Below are 20,128 nucleotides of genomic sequence, written 5' to 3'. Positions count from 1 at the left end.
CAAGATTGCTGGGAGAAATACCAATAACCTCAGATATGCAGATGACACCACCCTTATGTCAGAAAGTGAAGAAGAACTAAAAATCCTCTTGATGAAAGTGAAAGAGGAGAGTGAAAAAGTTGGCTTAAAACTCAACATTCAAAAAACTAAGATCATGGCATCTGGTCCCATCACTTCATGGCAAATAGATGGGGAAACAGTGGAAACAGTGACAGACTTTTATATTGGGGGCTTCAAAATCACTCCAAATGGTGACTGCAGCCATGAAAGTAAAAGATGCTTGCTCCTTGGAAGAAAAGTTATGACCAACCTAGACAGCATATTAAAAAACAGATGATTTAGCCAACAAAGGTCCGTCTAGTCAAGGCTATGGTTTTTCAGTAGTCATGTATGGGTGTGAGAGTTGGACTATAAAGAAAGCTGAGTGCTGAAGAATTAATGGTTTTGAACTGTGGTGTTGAAGACTCTTTGAGAATCCCTTGGACTGCAGGGAGATCCAACCAGTCCATCCTAAAGGAGATCAGTCCTGGGTGTTCATTGGGAGGACTGATGCTGAAGCTGAAACTCCAATACTTTGGCCACCTGATGCGAAGAGCTGACTCATTTGAAAAGACCCTGATGCTGGGAAAGATTGAAGGTGGGAGGAGATTGAAGGTGGGAGGAGAAGGGGATGACAGAGGATGAGATGGTTGGATGGCATCACCGACTCGATGGACATGAGTTTGAGTAGACTCTGGGAGTTGGTGATGGACAGGGGGGCCTGGTATGCTGCAGTCCATGGGGTCACAAAGAGTTGGGCACGACTGAGTGAACTAACTGATTGAGATGGGGGCCACTGAAGAATTCTGAGCAGAGAAGTGACATGATTAGATATAATTTTAAGAGACCAGTCTGACTACTGTGTTGAGGCTAATCTGAGGGGCCTAGAGTTTGAGGCCAGTTCCAGGGCTGTTGCAGTATTCCAGAAAAGAAACCATAGTGGTTGGCACCAGAGATGTAGCATTGGATGTGATGAAATCAATCTGATTCTGGTTATCTATTGAAGGTTGAGCCACAATCTATTGAAGGATTTGCATCATAAATGGAGTATGAGAGAAAGAGAAAAGAGGTGACTCCAAGGATTTTGGACTGAGAAACTTCCACATTTGAAGTAGGGGAGGCTTATAGCTCAGTTGGTAAAGAATCTGCCTGCAGTGCAGGAGACCCAGGTTTGATTCCTGGGTTGGGAAGATCGCCAGGAGAAGGAAATGGAAAAATCACTGCAGTAGTCTTGCCTGGAGAATCCCATGGACAGAGGAGCCTAGCAGGCTACTCTCCATGGCATTGCAGGAGTCAGACACGACTTAGTGACTAAACCACCACCATAAGAGAAACAGGGTTGAGGTGAAAAATCAGGAGTGCTGGTTTTAACATATTAAGTGTAAGGTGCTTATTAGAAACCTGAGTGGAGGTATATAGTTATGTCGTCTCAGATAACATATCCAATGTTATATCTCTCTTTAACCAAAGACCAGTGTTTAATTAACATGCCCATGGCTATAGTGTGATGAAACTGGGATGACATCACACTCTATATGATTCTAAGACTGATGTCCTTCTACTGATGGAGAGTTCTAGATGTAAATCAGCATAAGGAAGCCTCTAATAACACCATTTCCTAAAATCTATCTTTAAACTGTGGTTCTTTATGATCTTCCCTAAAAAACAAGGGATAGTCATATTTGGACAGAAGCACAGAGCACATTAAAGGAAATTGACCTCCTGGTGTGGGCCTGGGAATTATCATCAAAGCTATAAAAAGAGCAGGGCAAAGAAGCCCAAATAACTCAAATTCTGCTTACTTCAGATATCACTTATTTTAAAGAGCTTTCTTTTTCTTTATGCATCTATAGAATCAACACAAAATGAAATCTCACTCTTTATACTTGTTTAATTTATTTTTGGCCAGTCACTTTCCCCCCTGAGTTTTTAGTATAAAAAAGTTCAGACATACAGAATTATTGGGTAAGCATCTATATATTTACCTCCTGTGCTGTGCTGTGCTTAGTCATTCAGTCATATCCAACTCTTCCACCCTGTAGACTGTAGTCCACCAGGCTCCTCTGTCCATGGGATTCTCCAGGCAAAGAATACTGAAGTGAGTTGCCATGCCCTCCTCCAAGGGATCTTCGCAATCAGGGATAGCTTCTACATTTAATATATTCCTATATTTACTTTTTCACATATCTGTCCATCCATCTCTGTCTGTAAACATCTATCCATCTTACTTTATTTTTTGATGAATTCCATGGTCAGTTGCAGCCTTTAGTATGCTTTACCCTTAACGACTTCAGCATGCCTATCATGAACCAAGTTCCATATTAAACCCTGTATTTTTTACACTTGTGTGCCATTTGGTTTTCAGTGGCTCTCTTGTAAACAACATGTAGTAGAATTTTGAACTTAGGTCTTACCTAAGAGTTCATCTTCGAAGGAGGAGCCTATGACCCCATCGCATTGACTGGGATTGTGGAATGTCAGTTCTTGCTTCTATCTTCTTATTTTATAATTTTCTTTTTGTATGCCTCCTTGACATTACCCTGTTTATGCTTGTACAGTCTTTCGTCATTTGTTCAAAATTTCTCTGGTCTTTTCCGTCTAGTAAATATGTTCTTTTTTTGCAACTAGTAGTTACCTTTGCATTAAAACAGATGTTGAGTCTGGGTTTCTTTATTTGTGTCAAGAATGAAACAGCTTCTGTTGCCTCCTCTCTCATAAAAGGAGATCCCTGAAGCTCCTTTGTCTTCCTCAGCTGCTGGACCATTTCAGAGTTTCTGCCCAGGAAGTCACAGACTCAGAGCATGTTAGGCTCTCATTTTGCAAGAGGGGAAAATTGAGACCCGGAGGGGAAAGAGACTTTCTCCTTCTGAAGACCCCCAAGTTCTGAATGGAAGAATCAGAGACCTGGATTGGACTTAGGACATTTACTCCACCTCTGCCTTTAGCTCAGACAACACTCAAAACATTTAACAGCTCCAGACAGATGAGAAAAGACACTAGTTTTAGAAGATTAAAGAAAATGGATTTCTCAATTCATTGTAGAAGTTTAAAAGCCTTCCAGGAAATCCATCCATTTCTATAATAAAAAATTTTAGACTACATTCTATTAATCTTTATGTCCATAACGGAAAAACCTTTTGCTTAATAATATCTCTTCAAATATTTGAAGGCTATTCTTAAGTCTCCCCATAGTCTCCTTTTCTTGAGAATAAATAATCCAAATTCCTTTAAAATTTTCTCATAAATTCTTCTTCCCATTCTTTTATTAACCTTTATAACTTTCCATGAGCTTCCTTTAAATTTTCTATCTTGCTTCTAGGTTGTGAAGCCAGAAAAGGACAAGGTGCACTGATACTGTTTATGAAGTTCATACCAAACTGTGAGTTCCTTGAGGGTAAGGGTTATTTCTTATTGAACTTTTTACCCCTAGATTAGGGGGTTGGCAACCCTCTTTTTCCCTAAAAAGAGACAGATAGCAATACTTCAGCCATTGCAGGCCAAGAGATTATGTCCTATCTTCTTTGAATAGCTGTTGTCTCTGAAATGCTATACTGTTTTTTCATTTTGCATTATAGAAATGTGAAAATCATTCTTAGCTCAAGGGCCATGCAAAAACAAGTAGTGGGTCAGATTTGACTTGTGGGCTCTGGTTGTTGAATCTTGCCCTGGATCCTAGCACAGTGCATGACACATAGTAGGCATTCAGTGAAGTTTGTTGAATAAGAGAATACATGAGCCAATGAAGATTATTTCACAATTGCTGTCTTTTATATTCTTATTTAGCATTTCTCTTACATTTCTGGCTCAGTGAACTTGTCCACTAAGACCTTGAGATCTTCCTCTGCCATTCATGCTCGTGGCCAGTACTTCCACATGCTGTTTGTACTTGGGTAGTTTTGCTGTTTTTACCTTAACCTGAGATGCAGTAGGAGCCCTCTATTAACCTTCATTTGCTGGTGCCTTTGGGTCTCACCTTTAATTTAGTAAGGCCGTTTTGAACTTTTGTTTTTCCTGTGTTCAGCAGCTGCCCTAGTTGCAAATTACCTGTGAACTTAACAAGCAACTACAGGCAATTGACAAAACCAGAATCCCAGTCTCAGTTCAACCACTTAAGCTGAGGCCTCCAGCTCTATTTCCATTCTTATGGTTCCTACCTGCTCTAAAGGGTTGGGAAGCTTATTTCTACTTATTGTCCTGGAATAGATTGGAAGGAGTCAGACAGGCTCATAAGAAGGCTGGCACTAATGGCAAAAGGGAAAAGACGCTTCCTTTCTTGTCTCCTTAGTTTTTGGATCCATAGAGAACACAAGTCACAGCCTGAGGGAGCATGAAGTTCTGTATTAGTTAGGAGAATTTCCATTCTGAACTGAATTTGGATGAAGCAGTTAGGAGCAGCACAAATCCAGCGTCTGGGAATGGAGCCATTTTACAGGATTCCTGGAGGCTGATCCCTGAGACAGAGTACATCACTCCTGCCATCCCCTTTGTCCCACTCCTAGGTTCAGATGAATTGAGCCCTAGCTCCACAGATGTCTTTCTGATGGAATCTCCCAACTTACCTGCCATGACCTTGTGGGGTACCTGCTATCTCAGCCAGGGTTCAGTGGAACCACCTCTAAGCTGCTCGGGGGTTAATAAGGAGCCGTGCTTCTTCAGCGCTCTGTGTCCTCCCGTGGGACACAGAGGAGTTTTTAGATTAAGCCAGATGTGACGTCACGGCTGATGGAACGCACAGACAGGCAGTGCTCCTTTTCCTCCAAGCTCCTGGCTGCTAAGTGGTTACAGCTTCCAATCAGAGGGAGCTGGAAAAGCTCAGCTACAGCTCTCTAAGGGTGATGTGTGTTGCTGGTGGACCATTTTCTCCAGTTTTCTTTTTCTCTCTCCTCCCTTCCTCTCTGTGTTGCTAAAATTGTTGCAATTGCTACCATTTAAAATGTCCAGAAAAGCTACATTTATTTACACGACTTCCTTAACCAGCTGGGAGAAGTTGCAAAATAGCTAACCCAGTGGTGGATCAATCTAACATTTCTTTCAAATGTCGATGTAAAGAAAATGATGACAATTTTAAGACTCTATTCGGTGAAAATGATCTACGAGAGATGGCGGATGGCTGAACGTCACAAATCAGGCAGCTGCCTCTGGCTCAGTGATTCAGAAGAAGTGTGGAAGGCAATGGAAAGTGTGTTTCTGAGTTTTATGAGAGCCCAAGATTGGGAATTTATCAACATGCCTGGGATTTGCTGTAATGAGCCTCTTTACTCCTCTCATAAAACAAACCAGTGTCTGATTAGAGCTGGCTGGCCTTCCTTAGATACAGAAATTAATTCATTTTGATTTTAGGGGGAAAAGTATCACACTTGTCTGGCTTACCTGATAACAGCCTCATTTGCATGTGGGGATCATGCTTATTCTCCACCTGGTTAAAAGAATAATGTCAATGACGTTGAATTTGCATATTCTCCATCATTAGTATTTGGAGAGTTTCTTTCAAGGTGTTTTACATTCTGGGTATACATTCTCTTTTGCTATTTTTGTTAGATCTGTCATGCTGGGGCAGCAAAACCACTTCAAAATCTCAGTGGCTTAAAACAGTGAGGGTTAATTTCATTCTCGTGCTGTGTTGCTACGTGTCAGTCTTGTCCAGCATGAGCTGTGCTCCATGATGTTTTCTTTCAGGGTCCCCCCCACTGTTGAGAGCATAGGTTCACAGACTTTTTCTGTAAAGGGCCAGATGGTAAATATTTTCAGTTTTGCAGGCCATATGGTCTCTGTGGCAGCTACTCTACTCTGCTGTGCAGCACGCAAGCAGCCATAGACTGTGTGTAAAAGAATGGGCATGACTGTGTCCCAATAAAGCTTTATTTATAAAAATTGGCCGTGGGCTGGATTTGGGCTGTGGGCTGTAGTTTGTCCACCCTATGGTGGAAAAGAGAAGGAAAGGTGGTAAACCTTGCACCAGTTCTTCAAGGCATAACTTTCACTCACACTTGATTGGCTACAGCAAACCACCTGGCCACATCTAAATTCATGGAGGAACAGAAAGTGTAGTCCTTATCCTTGTCCAGAAAGAGAATGGGAAATATTGATGAATAGCACCAGTGATCACGAACCCCTTCTCTATTCTTTTTTAGAGAAACCAGTGTTTCCTCAAGCTCTCAACAGCTTCAAAAAGCATCCTTTAAATGCAGTCCAACTCAGTTGCTTTGGTGAAGTTAAACAAATTTAGTAGATGATTAAGATCTGATTTTCAGGAGTCATCCTAAGCATTAAGTATGTGACATTTTTTTTCATTAAGCCCATCAAGGTTCTGTTTGGGTTCCTGCAGCAATCTGAAATGAGATTAATTTCATCCATCCAACTCATTGTCAGATGTTTAGACTTCTGGATCCAGACCAGTGATCATATCCTCAGGTCCTTGGCTTTTCTTTCTTTTCTTTTTCTTTATAGCCATGCAAGTCCAGGGCTCTCACCTTTCACTGGGACAGAACTGGGCCTGGGTACCATCTCTTTGCATCCCCGAGAGAGACCAGAAATCCCATATAGGGGGGTCTCCAGAGCCTTTCCTGTATTTTAGCTTTCATGTCCTTGTCTCTAAGTTTTGCAAATCAGAAAAGCAGGTGTCACTTCATCCAGGAGAGGGCACTGTTGGCAAAGTCTAGAAGACGCAATTCCTTCTGGTGGAAGCACAAATTAAGGATTAATGAAATCCATATTCAGACGCTGAAACTATAGCACCTATCATAAAACATAAACCAAAACACCACACTAGGAATGTACTCTATAAAAAGGTAAGAAATGCAATTTAATAACAACTTTTACATTCCAGAAGGTACAAACTGCCTTGTTAAATCAACCAAACATTTTTAGTGGCTGTTCCTCTTCTTTTCTTACAATACAGACTCAGTCTCTTTGAACCAAAGCCTTCTCTGGTGTTAGCTGCTAGGAGGAGGTCCTTGGGATCTTGGAGGTCAAGGCTGAGAGAGAAGGGATGTTTAGGTCCCGTTGCAGAAAGAATAATTTGCCTCTATTCACTTCACAGGAAAGTGAATAACATTTCCAAGAAACTTAATGCAAAATGTGGGAAGCAAATATAACTAAATACAATAGTTCCATAATGCTGAAATGCAAAATCCTGATATTTCATAATAGGGGGACATTTTGAAAAGACAACTTGGTGATTATAAACTTTTTTGTTCCACATGCTCAGTTCATTTGTACCTAAGCCTCTATTTCTGTGCTATGTTCTTAATAGAACCATCTAGGTCTTTTTTTTTTTCCTGCAAATTTCTACTAAGTTGTTAAAGTTTCTTTTTGATTATGACTGTGACCATCAGGTTACTAAGTCCTCTCTGCCTCCATCTTCTTGTAGGTAAAATAGGTGTGATAATAGTGTCTATTTCAGGAGATGTCATGATATTCTTATTATCTTGTGTTCTTTTGTTGTCTCTTCTCACAAGTTTGCAAATTGTTTTAACCTCCTCTGTACTTATTCCCCAGTAAACTGCCATGGAATCAATTTACTCTCAGGCAGTTTAGTATCAATCATAAGATACTAAAGGCAACTCTCTGGTTCTCTGAGCATGGGGGGATTCATATGCCTTTACCAACTAATCTTTTTGTGATCATACAGAGCATCCAATATATTCTTTATATCCTATTAAACCTCTCCATAAGGTTTTTCCTGGAATGGTTTCCTTTGCAATTTCATCCTCTTTATCTGGTTAAATCCCTGGATTAGGTTAGGTAAAAAAGGATACTGATAATATTCATAATGTTAATAGCAGCTCACATCAATTGGCTACTCTCCATGTTCCAGGCACTATGCTAAACATGCTAGGTGCCCTACGTCATTCAATGCTCATCAAACTCTTATTATGCAATATCACCACTTTGCAGATGAGGAAACTGAGGATTAAGAAAGCCAAGCAACTTTGTGCAAGTCATACAACTAGAAAGTAGAGCTGTGGACCTATTCACAGTATACTGATGTCAGTCTTGTTATAGATTATTCTAAAGTGTGTTTCCCCAGGGAGAGGGAATATCAATTCAGTTTAGTCGCTCAGTCTTGTTGGACTCTTTGGGACCCCATGGACTGCAGCAAGCCAGGCCTCCCTGTCCATCACCAACTCCCAGAGTTTACCCAAATTTGTGTCCATTGAGTCGGTGATGCCATCCAACCATCTCATCCTCTGTCATCCCCTTTTCCTCTCACCTTCAATCTTTCCCAGCATCAGGGTCTTTTCTAATGAATCAGTTCTTCACATCAGGTGGCCAAAGTATTGGAGTTTCAGCTTCAACATCAGTCCTTCCAATGAACATCCAGGACTGATCTCCTTTAGGATGGACTGGTTGGATCTCCTTGCAGTCCAAGGGCTGCAAGACTGTCAAGGACAGTCCAAGACTCTCAAGAGTCTTCTCCAACACCACAGTTCAAAAGCATCAATTCTTTGGCACTCAGCTTTCTTTATAATCCAACTCTCACATCCATACATGACTACTGGAAAAACCATAGCCTTGACTAGATGGACCTTTGTTGGCAAAGTAATGTCTCTATTTTTTTAATATGCTGTCTAGGTTGGTCATAACTTTCCTTCCAAGGAGTAAGCATCTTTTAATTTCATGGCTGCAGTCATGATCTGCAGTGGTTTTAGAGCCCCCCAAAATAAAGTCAGCCACTGTTTCCACTGTTTCCCCATCTATTTGCCATGAAGTGATGGGACCAGATGCCATGATCTTAGTTTTCTGAATGTTGAGAGCCAACTTTTTCACTCTCCTCTTTCACTTTCATCAAGAGGCTCTTTAGTTTTTCTTCATTTTCTGCTGTGTCATCTGCATATCTGAGGTTATTGATATTTCTCCCGTCAATCTTGATTCCAACTTGTGCTTCAGCTAGCCCAGGGTTTCTCATGATGTACTCTGCACATAAATTAAATAAGCAGGGTGACGATATACAGCCTGGACATACTCCTTTTCCTATTACAAACAGACAAAGGTCACACCATGTATAAAAACAAAACTCTCACCCACCATCTGCAGCAACTAGCCCAGGAAACTGATCCATTATCAACCATAAGGAAGAAGTAAGAAGTGAAGTTGCTTAGTTGAGTTCGACTCTTTATCAACCATAACCAGCCCAGGAGACCAGCCTGCTATCAGTCAGATTTGTAGGAAGTCAGATCATTATCTCTAGCAAGTGGTCCAGGAAGCCAAACAATAGCCTTCAGAACAATTGGCCCCAGATGGCCTAGCTTAATAACTGACAGCTTCCCTAGTTTTTGTCACCATTTCAAACTTAGGACTAATTTGCATGCATGTGTGCTCAGTCATTTCTGACTCTTTTTGACCCTCTGGACTATAGTCTGCCAGGCTCCTCTGTCCTTGTAATTTCCCAGGCAAGAATACTGGAAGGGGTTGCCATTTTGTTCTCCAGGGATCTTCCCAACCTAGGGATTGAACCCATGTCTCCTGAGTCTCCTGCATTGTCAGGCGGATTCACTGAGTCACCTGGGAAGCCCTAGTTAGTGAAAGCCCAATATACACTGTGATCAATCACATGAGATGTTCCTTTTCTGGTTAGCCTGCCTATAGCTTCCCCATGCCAACAACTTCCAATCAGGGCATGCCTGAAGCCTTCTATTTTTCCAAATGTAAAGCTTTCCCATGCTTCCGCCTGCCTTTGGCCAAATGTAAGTGATAGAGGTTGACTCCCTTTCTATAGCAAGCTCTGAATAAACAGGTTTGCTTGCTCTCATTTGATTGGTCTTCATTTATTTCCACACTGGTCACCATGTATTTTTTTCTGGGTTATGCTAATTCTCTTTCATTTTCCACACCAATCTGCTTTCCATACTGATTTAAATAGGTTCATGGTTTTTTTTTGCAGTTGACATTGCAACTGCAGAGAATTCTCAGATTCTCTGAAACTGCTCATTGTGCAGACTTAAAGTGCTGTGACTTCATCAATTGATCAATGGTATTTCGATCACTTTAGCTATTTCTGTTGCAGTTTGCTGCTGAAGTGACCAGTCCTCCAGGTCTCTCCAGTGCCCTTCAGTCGTTGCATAATGTCTTCATCTTTGCTGCTGGAGGAGGATTTTTAGATGACTGACAGGCATTTTTGAAAAAGAAAACAACTTTAGTCCTTAGCATTCCAGGTCTCTCCCACTTCTCAGAAACCTTCTTCCTCAGTGTCCTCCTCCCTCTGCCAGAAGCTGGCCCAGTGATTAGAGGCAGCTCAGTTGCTGCTCATGCTGGGACTTGTCTTTCCTGCTAGTTCATGTGTCTTCTAATACCACTAGATGAGAAATGAGATTGGTGTACGTCTAGGCTGGTAGCCTTTCAGCTAGAAAGTGTGGATTTAGTCCTAGGTCGTCTTACATGTCAGGGTACCCACTCTCCATTCTGGGTTTTACTGCTTCCATAGTATGGGCCATTGCATGAATACTTGCTTTGTGTCAGGAATTGTGTTAGGGACTGAGGAAAGAAAGACCTGTGAGACTCTGGTCCCCAGGTAGAGAGATGCTGGAGACAATAGGAGGTGGGAGATGACGCAGGGTCTTACATTCCAAGTGTGGGATTAGCTACACCTGTGTTGGCACCGACAACAGTGGGTCTTGGGCAGTCCTAGAACTTGTCCTAGTGCAGTGCAATTAAAGGCACAGTGCCATTTATCCCACTGCACTGTGATTCCTTGAGGACAGGGACTGATTATGGCACAGCTGCTGTGTTTTCAACATCTGAGCTGGTACCTGGTTCCTTGTAGGCAAGTTAAGAGTGTGAGCTATTTGGTCAAAGAGAAGCAAGTTTGAGTCCCAGATCTCCTACATAGTAATTATGGGAATTGGGGCATGTTCCTAAGCCTTTCTAAGGTCCTGTGTTTGTATCCGCAAAATGGGGATAATAATAATGGCAGCAGTTCTTTCTACTTCATAGATTATTTCCACATCAGTGGCACATATGAAACACTCAATAAATATCTTCTGCTACAAGTATGAATTCAATGGCCTTAAAAGTCCCAGTGATAAGATGATACATACTCCAGAGTGGACAGAAAGGTGGGATTGCTGAAGCACATCGTGAAAGTTGGGAGTTTTTCTGGTGTGGAAGCCAAGTGGTTCCTTTCCAATGTTACGTGGCATTAGAGCCAGTGATAACATTACATGATACTTCTAAGCAGCACACAGTAAAATAAACCATCCCATTAATAATGGGGGTATGAGAACATGAATTCGAGACTTAAAGACTGAAACACTTGAGAATTTCTACTCCACATTGCAAATGTTGGCAATTACGTTTCTACAGATGCATGGCAGAATCCTGACTTATTTACTGGTGCTTCAGAAAAAGGTCTTGGTCATGGGGAGAGTTGAATAGGGGTCGTTGATTAGATTCTAAGGAGGAAAAGAACTTTGCTAAATACATTTCATGGGGGAGAAAATTAGGAGAGGCTTAAGCTTTAAATACTTCCATTTCTCATATATCAGTGCTGTGAATCTTAAATTTCCCTGAATGAGGACAATACCTTGTGAGAACTAAAGGAGATAACAAATGTGAAAGCACCAATACAATGTCCAATATCTCTTGAATACTAGAAATGGTTGAAAACTATTTTGCTTTTTTATTCTCCTTCTGATAGAAAAAGTAACATCTGGAAAATGTACAGCATACCAGAATAGTTATCCCAAGCTGGGAAATAACACATAAAAGTGATCGTTTTATTCAGGAATAGTGTGGCTGAGTTTGCTGATTCTCCTTTAAAATCCATTTTCCTTTTCTCCTGCTGTAACAGAATCACTCCGGTGATAGACGGGCCCATGGCTGCTTAAAATAATGACTTCGTGTTTCGGCCTCTTTTGTAAGGGGTGTGACCAAGGAAAATGGGTGGTGAGAGGAAGCAGGGTGTGCCATCTACCCTGTGTTTTCTTAAAGAGAGATTGTGTGTCCTTTCCTTTGCTTCCTCCTCTGCTTGCTGGAATGTTGACCTGGATGGCTGTATTTGTATGGAACAGTTATCTGGGTTCTGAGGTATGGGCCTCATTAAAAGATGAAGGAGACTGGATCTTTTATGATCATGGAGCTACCAGCTCAGTGCTGGACTGCTGATGCTTATCGGAAAAAGAACACACTTCTTTTTTTTGGCTGTGAATGGTGGCTTCCCTGGTGGCTCATGTGGTAAAGAATTTGCCTGCAATGAAGGAGACCCAGGTTTCATCCCTGGGTCAGGAAGATCCTCTAGAGAAGGGAATGGCTACCCATCCCACTATTTTTGCCTGGAGAATACCATGGACAGAGACATTGGCAGGCTACAGTCCATGGGGTCGCAAACAATTGGACACAAGTGAGCAACTATTACTTTCACTTGAGGCATGTGGGATCTTAGTTCCCCAACCAGGGACTGAACCCATGCACCCTGCAGTGGAAGCATGGATGCTTTAAAAACTTTTCATTCATTTATCTTGGCTGCACTGGGTCTTTGCTGTGCTCACGGGCTTTCTCTAGTTGCAGCAAGTGAAGGCTACTCTTCATTGTGATGCACAGGCTTCTCATTGCGGTGGCTTCTCTTGCTGTGGAGCACAGGCTGTAGGGTGCACGGGCTCAGTAGTTGTGGTACATGGGCTTAGTTGTCTGGAGGCATGTGGGATCGTCCCAGACCAGTGAACGAACCTGTTCCCTGCATTGGCAGGCAGATTCTTAACCACTGGACCTCTAGGGAAGCTCTGAATTTCAGTCTTTTTAAAGCCACTGTTGTTGGGGCTTTTGGTCACTTGCATCACAAGCTAAGCCTAATAATTATTTCATCATTGATATAGTCTTTGAAAGGACATAGCTTTAAAAAGGGACCTGGATATTTTAGGAGACAAAGTCAAGGCCCAAAGGGAATATGAATGCCTCACAAGAACGTATTTTAAAAATGCCATCCCGTCAAAATAAGGAAGCAAAACAACCAAGCCTATTGGTTTCCAATACAAAGCTGGCCAAGTTAAAGCCTTGATTTCACATTTTCACCAATGAAGAAGACATAGACAGTGTTAGCGTGCACAGGTTACTAATTTCTAAACTTCTGCATCATTCTGGACCATGGCAGTCTTGAATTGCTAAGAATCCTGATGAGAGTAATCATACTATAATAAGACCTCTCTTTAGACTAGATTTTGGGATCATTTGCAGTAGTGCAAGAATCATGCATATGTATATTTGATGTTTGTACTAAAACATGCATTTTAAAAATTAAGACTACTCACAGCATAATCCTACCACTTTGCATTTGCATCTTATTACTGAGAATTTAGTAATTATTAATGATTTGATAAGATTCAAAATAAGTTGGTGTTAAAAACTCTCCCCTCCCCCAACATATAAACTCCCCCTCCTGTTTATATGTTGTCCACAGTGCATTGCTGGCTCATCTCTTAGGGAATGAGGGTGTAGTGTCATTTTCACTGTAGTGCTAGGTATCAGGAGGTGTTAGTCTGGAGGCTGAGGTCAGTTGAAGTTACTTTGTCACATGAGTCTTCCCTTTATGTGTAGCTCTTAGCTAATCTTTGGCTTAAACATCTCTTTAAAAAATTTCATTTTTTATTAAAAATTTAAAAATTAAGGTATTTTGGCATGTAATATCGTATTAGATTTAGGTATACAGCATAATGACTTGATATTTGTATCTCTCATGAAAGGATTGCCAGAGTAAGTCTAGTTAACATTCATCACTGTACATAGTTACAGTTTTTTTTCTTATGATGAGAACTTTGAAGATTTACATGATTAGCAGCTCTAATATATGCAATATACCATTATTAACTACAATCACCATGCTGTATATTATATCCACATGACATTTATTTTGTAACTGAGGTCTGTGAACTTTTGACCCCATTAAACTCACCCCTCAGCCCCTGCCTGTGCCAACTACTGATCTGTTCCCTGTATCTGTGAGCTCAGTTGTTTTAAGAATCCACATACAACATCATGTAGTGAATGATTTCTGTTCGCTTTCAAGGCAAACCATTCAGTATCTCGGTAATCCAAGTCTATGCCCCGACCAGTAATGCTGAAGAAGCTGAAGTTGAATGGTTCTATGAAGACCTACAAGACCTTCTAGAACTAACACCCAAAAAGATGTCCTTTTCATTATAGGGGACTGGAATGCAGAAGTAGGAAGTCAAGAAACACCTGGAGTAACAGGCAAATCTGGCCTTGGAGTACAGAATGAAGCAGGGCAAAGGCTAGTAGAGTTTTGCCAAGAGGACACACTAGTTATAGCAAACACCCTCTTCCAACAACACAAGAGACGACTCTACACATGGACATCACCAGATGGTCAACACTGAAATCAGATTGATTATATTCTCTGCAGCCAAAGATGGAAAAGTTCTATACAGTCAGCAAAAACAAGACTGGGAGCTGACTGTGGCTCAGATCGTGAACTCCTTATTGCCAAATTCAGACTGAAATTGAAGAAAGTGGAGAAAACCACTAGACCATTCAGGTATGACCTAAATCAAATCCCTAGCGATTATACAGTGGAATGAGAAAGATTTAAGGGACTAGATCTGATAGACAGAGTGCCTGATGAACTATGGATGGAGGTTGGTGACATTGTACAGGAGACAGGGATCAAGACCATCCCCAAGAAAAAGAAATGCAAAAAAGCAAAATGGCTGTCTGAGGAGGCCTTACAAATAGTTGTGAAAAGAAGAGAAGCAAAAAGCAAAGGAGAAAAGGAAAGATATATCCATTTGAGTACAGAGTTCCAAAGAATAGCAAGGAGAGATAAGAAAGCCTTCTTCAGAGATCAGTGCAAAGAAATAGAGGAAAACAATAGAATGGGAAAGACTAGTGATCTCTTCAAGAAAATTAGAGATACCAAGGGAACATTTCATTCAAGGATGGGCTCAATAAACGACAGAAATGGTAGGGACCTAACAGAAGCAGAAGAGATTAAGAAGAGGTGGCAAGAATACATAGAAGAACTGTACAAAAAAGATCTTCATGACCCAGATAATCACGATGGTGTGATCACTGACCTAGAGCCAGACATCCTGGAATGTGAAGTCAAGTGGACCTTAGGAAGCATCACTATGAACAAAGCTAGTAGAGGTGATGGAATTCCAGTTGAGCTATTTCAAATCCTGAAAGATGATGCTGTGAAAGTGCTTCACTCAATATGCCAGCAAATTTGGAAAACTCAGCAGTGGCCACAGGACTGGAAAAGGTCAGTTTTCATTCCCATCGCAAAGAAAGGCAATCCCAAAGAATGCTCATACTGCCGCACAATTGCACTCATCTCACACGCTAGTAAAGTAAAGCTTAAAATTCTTCAAGCCAGGCTTTAGCAATACGTGAACCGTGAACTTCCAGATGTTCAAGCTGGTTTTAGAAACGGCAGAGGAATCAGAGATCAAATTGCCAACATCCGCTGGATCATTGAAAAAAGCAAGAGAGCTCCAGAAAAACATCTATTTCTGCCTTATTGACTATGCCAAAGCCTTTGACTGTGTGGATCACAACAAACTGTGGAAAATTCTTCAAGAGATGGGAATACCAGACCACCTGAACTGCCTCTTGAGAAACCTATATGCAGGTCAGGAAGCAACAGTTAAAACTGGACATGGAACAACAGACTTGTTCCAAACTGGGAAAAGAGTATGTCAAGGCTGTATATTGTCCCCCTGCTAATTTAACTTATATGCAGAGTACATCATGAGAAACGCTGGGCTGGATGAAGCACAAGCTGGAGTCAAGATTGCTGGGAGAAATATCAATAACCTCAGATATGCAGATGACACCACCCTTATGGCAGAAAGTGAAGAAGAACTAAAAATCCTCTTGATGAAAATGAAGGAGGAGAGTGAAAAAGTTGGCTTAAAACTCAACATTCAGAAAACTCAGTTCATGGCATCTGGTCCCATCACTTCATGGCAAATAGATGGGGAAACAGTGGAAACAGTGGCTGACTTAATTTTTCTGGGCTCTAAAATCACTGCAGATGGTGATTGTAGCCATGAAATTAAAAGATGCTTACTCCTTGGAAGGAATGTTATGACCAACCTAGACAGCATATTAAAAAACAGAGACATTACTTAACAACAAAGGTCCATCTAGTCAAGGCTATGGTTTTTCCAGTGGTCATGTGTGGATGTGAGAGTTGGACTATAAAGAAAGCTGAGCACCTAAGAATTGACGCTTTTGAACTGTGGTGTTGGAGAAGACTCTTGAGAGTCCCTTGGACTGCAAGGAGATCCAACCAGTCCATCCTAAAGGAGATCAGTCCTGGGTGTTCATTGGGAGGACTGATTCTGAAGCTGAAACTCCAACACTTTGGCCACCTCATGTGAAGAGTTGACTCACTGGAAAAGACCCTGATGCTGTGAAGGATTGGAGGCAGGAGGAGAAGGGGACGACAGAGCTTGAGACAGTTGGATGGCATCACCAACTCAATGGACATGAGTTTGGGTAAACTCTGGGAGTTGGTGATGGACACGGAGGCCTGGCGTGCTGCAGTTCATGGGGTCCCAAAGAATCGGACATGACTGAGTGACTGAACTGAACTGAGTATTTGACCTATTTCACTTAGCATAATGTCCTCAAATTTCATCCATGCTGTTGCAAAATAACAAGATTCTCTTCTTTATTTATGTTTGAATAGTATTCCATTGGTTGTATCTACTATCTTTTCTTTATCCTTTCATCCACTGATGGGTACATAGATTGTTTCTGAAGCATCTCTCTTTTTTTTTTTCCATTTATTTTTATTAGTTGGAGGCTAATTACTTCACAACATTGCAGTGGGTTTTGTCATACATTGGCATGAATCAGCCATGGAATTACATGTATTCCCCATCCCGATCCCCCCTCCCACCTCCCTCTCCACCCGATTCCTTTGAGACTTCCCAGCTCACCAGGCCCGAGCACCTGTCTCATGCATCCCACCTGGGCTGGTGATCTGTTTCACTATAGATAATATACATGCTGTTCTCTCGAAACATCCCACCCTCGCCTTCTCCCACAGAGTCCAAAAGTCTGTTCTGTACATCTGTGTCTCTTTTTTCTGTTTTGCATATAGGGTTATCATTACCCATCTTTCTAAATTCCATATATATGTGTTAGTATGCTGTAATGATCTTTATCTTTCTGGCTTACTTCACTCTGTATAATGGGCTCCAGTTTCATCCATCTCATTAGGACTGGTTCAAATGAATTCTTTTTAACGGCTGAGTAATATTCCATGGTGTATATGTATCACAGCTTCCTTATCCATTCGTCTGCTGATGGGCATCTAGGTTGTGAAGCATCTCTTATTAAGGATATTCATTCGAAGTTATTTAAGCATTTGACGGGGTTGACTTTGATTCCCACTTCTCCTGTGAAGACTTTCTTTTCCTAGTACTCCAGCTACTAGTAGTTTAAAATGCCTTTCAGCAGCTGAATTTGGTACAGCTCACCTGGCCCTCAAACAGCATTTTATCTTATAAAAGTTTACTTTAAGGACTTTATTTTGCTTTATTATAGCCAATTCAGTGTCCTTCACATAGTAGGCACTTAGTAAATGCTTGTTTTTTTTATTACCCAGTGAGTGGCTCTGTTGGCTCAGAATGGGTATTGGGGTGGGCTGGGCTTAGCTGTAGTCATATCTCAAGTATACATTGAACCTAATTTTGTAGTGGGTGTTTTGAGCTTTGGACAGTTGACTTACCACAAGTTGGACATTCAGATAATCACTTACCAACTCAGTAAGGCAAATGGTTAATAACGGGTTGATTAGTAAATGCTAGTGTTTTTTTTTTTTTTAAAGAAAAATGTAAATTAAGGAGGTTTAAATTAATAATACTTCTGAATACAAGGTAAACTATCATCTGTGTTTCATGCAAGCCTCCTGTTTTTTGTCTTAATTTATTCCTTATTATCCTATCCCCATTCCATTCCCTATGGGCAGTAATTCTAATATGTTTCTTATGTGTTTTCTTCTTTGTGTGTGTGTTGAAAAACTGTTATAAGGGTAACACTTGTATAGAACTTACCATGTGCTAGGTTCTGTTCTAAGCCCTCTACATGTTACTATTTAATTCTCACAACAACATTATGAGTTAAAAACCTTTATTGTGCCCATTGAGTGGAAGAAAGAATTGAGGCACAGGGTAACTTGCTTGAGGTCACTTAGCTACTAAGCAAAGAAGTTGGAATTTGAACCTAGGCAGTTTAGGTCTTAAATCATGCTTTTAATTATCAACCACACCACCAGAATGTGTACTGTGTTTATGTATATGTACTTTTAATTTATGTAAATGATATTGTATAAATGGCACTGTTATAAATCTCAATTTGTTTCTTATTTCACTCAGCACTTTGCCTTTAAGAAGAATCCATGTTGCTTTGTCCACTTATGATCTGTTCTTACAATGGCTGTACCCCAGGGTGAACATCTATCACATATTGCCTTTCCACTCTCCCAGTGATGATACTCCAATTTCCTCCCTCCACAAATTAAGACTGCAATGAACATCCTCCCTCCAGCCTTATCGGAGAATCTCTTAGGGATGTAAACAGTGATTTTCCTTTATGTACTAAATGTGTGCCTCCTATGAAACAGAAGCTGGTAAATTTAGAGCCCTTTTCTTTTTTTAAAAATAATTTATCTATTCAGTTTATCTTTGGCTGCTCTGAGTCTTTGTAGCTTGGGCAGGCTTCTAATTGCGGTGAGCTGGGGCTGCTCTTTGCTGTGGTGCACAGGCTTCTCATTGTGGTGGCCTCTCCCTGCAGAGCACTGGTTCTAGGCACATGGGCTTCAATAGTTGTGGCAAATAGGATCGGTAGTTGCAGTGAGAGTTTGGGTTGACACCTGTCTCCTCCACCAGCTAGGCTGGGAGCTATAGGGACCGTGACAGCAACATGTACAAAGTGGAGCGGGAGCACAAGAAGAGGACTTTGAAGAAAATATTGATAATTACCTTGTCTACCTTGCTTTCCATGCCTACCTTGTTCAAAACACTTCCATATGTTATTTAATTTTATTCTTGTCTTTGAAAGTAGTTATCACTGTTTCCTTTTAACAGAAGTAGAAACCAAAGCTCAAGGACACTTGTCACTCAAAGTCACTCGAGTGCAGAAAAGATTTGAATACCTCTCTGGCTGACTCCAAAACCTGTGTCTATCTCAACTACTTGGAAGAGTGAAGAGGAGCTGGCATTTGGTTTGGATCATTAAGGATGAGCAGGCATTTCTAGGTGGACAGAATATGCAAACATTTTTCTTGGCGCCCTGACTTTTGGGTCTTTCCAAAGGACCATAATTTTTTTTCATTCATTGACATCAAATATGTTTACCCAGAATTTAGTCTGGCTGGATGCTAGAAATTCAAACACTGAGAGGTAAGGTCCCTGTCTTCCAGGGGTTATAATGCCGTCGGACATGTTGGCTATGTACATATATGCTACCCATAATTAGATAGGTAATGATAGTAGGTTGCTAAATTACATTCCACGAAAATGATACAGGTATCCAGTGAGTCCAGAGGAAGGAGCGATCACTGAGGGCTCCGTGGTCAGAGGCAGCACTGAGGAATAGGTGGGACTCAAATGTACATTGAAACAAAGAGGGTTTTGGGTTGGGCACTTGGATTAGGCATAGCAGTGTCATGTCTTATGCAAAAGTTGCACTTAAAAGAGGGACGTATAAGCATAAATTCATGGAAAATTAGATTTTACTCTTAAAACTTCCTTAAATAGATAACGAAGTGTAGGCTCTTGTACTGACTCTGTGGTATGCATGTACCTTCTGTCTTTAAGCTCAGCACAGTCACTTTTCCCTGCAGAGTTAGCACAGATTGCTACTTCTTTGGACCACAGAGCCTCTTCCACCCCTCAAATTTCTATAGTTGGCTTGTGTTTGGGATGGTGTTGAACAAAAATAGCATCTCTTTAACCACTTTAACCACTATCTGCAAATTGTTGAGGCAAGATGCTTGTAATATTGAGAGTGAGGCAGCTGAAGGTTGCTGCTTGACAAGGAGATGGTCCTTTGTCTCTGTGACTGGCTGTTTGGTATTGCTAAACTCAATCTCAATTTCAAGGCCAAGTGAGCTGAAGGACAGAGA

General features: G+C 41.1%; 1 protein-coding gene across 8 annotated transcripts in view; it reads left to right on the top strand.

The window, feature by feature from the left end:
- The window catches only part of LOC122423898 (HIV Tat-specific factor 1-like), a 326,655-nt gene that overhangs the window by 118,724 nt on the left and 187,803 nt on the right, over positions 1-20,128 (top strand). For 7 of the 8 annotated variants that reach the window (XM_043441365.1, XM_043441369.1, XM_043441367.1 and 4 more), the window contains one exon: positions 3,359-3,433. The gene's annotated coding sequence lies outside the window, so the exon portion shown is untranslated. The remainder of the gene's footprint in view (positions 1-3,358; positions 3,434-20,128) is intronic. The other variant, XM_043441362.1, reaches the window with a different exon arrangement.

Source organism: Cervus canadensis, chromosome 21, assembly GCF_019320065.1.
Source record: "Cervus canadensis isolate Bull #8, Minnesota chromosome 21, ASM1932006v1, whole genome shotgun sequence".
NCBI classification, from domain to species: domain Eukaryota; kingdom Metazoa; phylum Chordata; class Mammalia; order Artiodactyla; family Cervidae; genus Cervus; species Cervus canadensis.
The sequence above is the reverse complement of the archived record's forward strand: the minus strand, read 5'-3'. Positions and strand labels throughout refer to the sequence as shown.